Source organism: Lolium rigidum, chromosome 6 (genome assembly GCF_022539505.1).
Source record: "Lolium rigidum isolate FL_2022 chromosome 6, APGP_CSIRO_Lrig_0.1, whole genome shotgun sequence".
In the NCBI taxonomy this organism is placed as follows: domain Eukaryota; kingdom Viridiplantae; phylum Streptophyta; class Magnoliopsida; order Poales; family Poaceae; genus Lolium; species Lolium rigidum.
Window position 1 is genome coordinate 107,023,053 of NC_061513.1, and position 3,454 is coordinate 107,026,506.

General features: G+C 47.5%; 1 long non-coding RNA gene across 1 annotated transcript; it reads right to left on the reverse strand.

Annotated features, from left to right (window-relative positions):
• Nucleotides 1–317: 317 nt before the first annotated feature.
• LOC124659583 lies at nucleotides 318–1,288 on the reverse strand. Its single transcript, XR_006989631.1, has 3 exons — nucleotides 1,066–1,288; nucleotides 857–956; nucleotides 318–367 (listed from the first exon to the last, which is right to left on the reverse strand). It is a non-coding gene; the product is annotated as an uncharacterized LOC124659583 (long non-coding RNA).
• Nucleotides 1,289–3,454: the final 2,166 nt, after the last annotated feature.

The window sequence follows — 3,454 nt, forward strand, 5'->3', positions numbered from 1 at the left end:
TAAACCATGTATCATGATTCCCCAACAGATAACCCGATAAGATAGCAGTAACGGTAACGAGATATAAAAGCACTAGCATGCACTACGACTCGCAAGGCAGACCCGATAACCAAACAATAGCTGTAGGAGGTTGGTGGTTGGTGGTGGCAATATGAGTTGCTTGAGGTAACAAGTGGAAGGGACACGTGACAAGAACGCAACTTAAGGATAGCATGAGGGAGAAGGCAAAATAAAATAGGTGAGCGACTTCTGCAGGGGCAGAAGTATAGGGGAAATGCTTGCCTGTTGAAGCTTGCCGAGGGACATCCGGAGAACTCGTCGTATCTCACCACACCACTTCGCGATTCTATCCGGGAAGAAGCAAATGCTGGAACAAACAACGTATGCAAGTCTTACTTCTACGGATAAAGAAGATCCAACATGATCAAGATGATATGCATGACATGGCATAGATGGTGCGATGCAACTTATCCAATTTAATCGGAGTCGGAACCCCGGACAATCAAATTAGAGTAGGAGTTGCATTTTCTACCGGCAAAGTTAAGTGTTAATTAGCATGGCATATCATGGCAAGGGTGCACTACTTCAATATTAAACGGAGTGGGGAAAACCAAGTCGGTGTCCGAAATACTCCGCATATAATTATTAGGTGCGACGCAAACTATAACGGGACGACATGATGCGGGATGCAAACATTTATATGGATGGCATGTTTAGATTCCTCATATTTTTCTGATAGGAATTCATATATAAAACATTTTATTTCAAGTTGCAAGTTAGAAGATATAGATTTTGCAGGATTAAAGCATTTTCTGTAGTTTTGGAAGAACAGAGGCTGGAATGGCACTTTTCTCACCGAAGAACAAACCAGCCCGTGCGGCTGACTCCTGGAACCGGGCGGTGACTGGATGCAGAGGAAGCAACATGCAGAGATGGCGCCGGCTGAGACTGACGAGCTGTCAGCGTGCCAAAGAATAAATAAGCAAAAAGGGTGGCTTTGTTTTTCTTTGGCTGGGTGGAATTGAACACACGATCGATCTCTCCAACAGAAGCCAAGGAACGAACCAGCTAGTCTGTACTCTGTATGTAGATTGCACTTGATACGTAGATGACTTGACCCAGCCATGCAAGGATCGATCCAGCGCAGAACAAAGAGAAACATCGCGAAACAAAGAACAAGCAGCGGGCGGAAACGACGCCGTGGCGCAAGACGTGGACGAGCGCGCTCGGGCAAGGACGGAGAAGGCTGGGATGGAGTTAAGGATGGCGCTGCAACCTGCAGGACGGAATGAACGGACCAACTAGATTGCATCAGATGCATGCCATGAACAAGGCCAGCAGTTTTAAGATAGCAGGAAGGGAGACGGAGCTCATCTTGGACACGCCGGTGCGCTCGGTGGAGTCCGTGAAAGGTGACGATGACGAAGGTTGTAGACGAGAACCGGGACGCCTCGGAACGACGGACGACGTGCTGGAGGTCGACGGCCGTCGCGCGGGTCTGGATCAAGTCCGGCACGGGGCTTCAATCAGCAGGAGCAGCACGAACTCAAGCTCCCGGAAGTTGGGGCGTTCATGGCTGCGCGCATGGAAGGAAACGCAGCGACGACGTCAGGATCAGGCAAGAAAACGACCGGGAAGATGAGAAGAATGAAGAGCTCACGTGGCGGAGTCGAGGTGCAGGGGAGCGAGGACTTAGCGTTGAAGAGGTGGTCGTTGGAGGACGGCGGCAGGTCGACGACGCGCTGCAGCACGCGGCGCGAGCGGCCGGAGAGCGACAGGAAGAGATGAAGAAGAGAGTGGCGGCGGCGCTAGGGAAAGGGAAAGCAGCTAGGGTTGGTTCCAAGGTCTAGAAAGAGTTCTTATACTGCGGGAGGCGCTGCTCCCGGCCGTCCCATCACCGGATAGCGACGTGCGGTGCTACGGATGCGAAGCCGTACAAAAAGGAAGAAGAAATAACGTGTGGAGAGGTTTGGGCTGGAGCAAAGAATGAAACAAGCTGTAGTGCTGGGCTACTGATGGGCTCGCGTGTGATCAGGCTGCTATTTTGCTTTCTCTTCTTCTCTTTATGTTTGTTGCTTCTTCTCTTCTTTTCTTGCTGAATTCTTCCGGCCAAAGAACAAGATGAGAGGAAGGTTTTTAAAAGATTTGAAACACAATATTTTTGTTTTAGAATAATTTTGCGAAGTCTAAAGATATTTGGTTTTGGTTTTAATTAAAATAAGAAAAAGGAGAAAGGTGGGTTTTTATAAAACCATACAAGAGAAAACTAAAATAGATTTGATTTAAATAATTTTATTTTGTAAAAACATGGATGATATGCTACATGATGTCATGATGATGCATAAAAGAAAAAGAATAATCAAAACTATTAGGGGTATTTTCCTGGGTCGCTACAATCGACACCACTAACAAGGAACCTCGCCCCGAGGTTCCACGTCAACCTAAGGGGGAGTTGGTTAAACTATCGGGTCTTCAAGCGACGCGTCGATCTCCTCGACACCACTAACAAGAGTTCTTGCTCCACGTAGATCGGCGACACCACTAACAAGAAGTTGTTGTTCCGCTGTTGATGATGATGCGCTTCTGTCGGATCCTCCGAAGATCGGACCTAATAGGATAAAGGCAAAGATCGTCCAACCAACGTCGAAATCTAAGACTTAGAAAACTCAGATAAGAGAGGAGACTCAAAACTCGCATAGATAAGAGGAGAAAGAATATAGGTAAGGAGAAAAATCAGAGCTAATCAGAACTATCCAACGAATTTTCAAAAATAGTTTGGACTCTCTAAACTCAACGACCGTTGGCAAGGTTATCCTAAAGGCTGGACTAGTGGGGTATCGTCAACCTGAGGCTCTGATACCAACTTGTGACGCCCCAAAACCGGTACCATGCGGATCCAAGCGTTCCCGCCTAAATCCGCACGATATCGATTCTAGGAGACGCACCACCAAGCGCCTCGTACACGCCGAAGCATGCACGCGATGCGGGTGGAATCAATCACGAGCGGTAACATTACAACAGGATTACAATAGAGCCCACAAGATACAGATATATTACAGCAACGACTTCAACGAGTCAAGATACAAATAGATACAATACAAAGATCCAAGTCATACGAGAAGATCAAATACGTCCGAGTACGGACAAGATACAAATTTGGACTAAGAGTCCCGAAGATAACCAATGGCGTCCATAACCCCGCCCAAGCCAAGTCGGAAGGGTAACCTTGCTAACGTCGTTCTTCATCGAACATATCTTCATACCTGCCCGGTTATATCCCGTAGAAGCGAGCAATAAGTACGGGTTCGTACTTAACAAGACTTCAAGACGTATAAGCATTCGTCAACCGATCATCCTTTGTACTTGAGGCACGCAGGGGACTTAGAGGACGCAAGAGGAACGTCATAGGCAATATGGTGGGGTTAAGCGGCAGCGCGCAAGCACTAAAAAACCT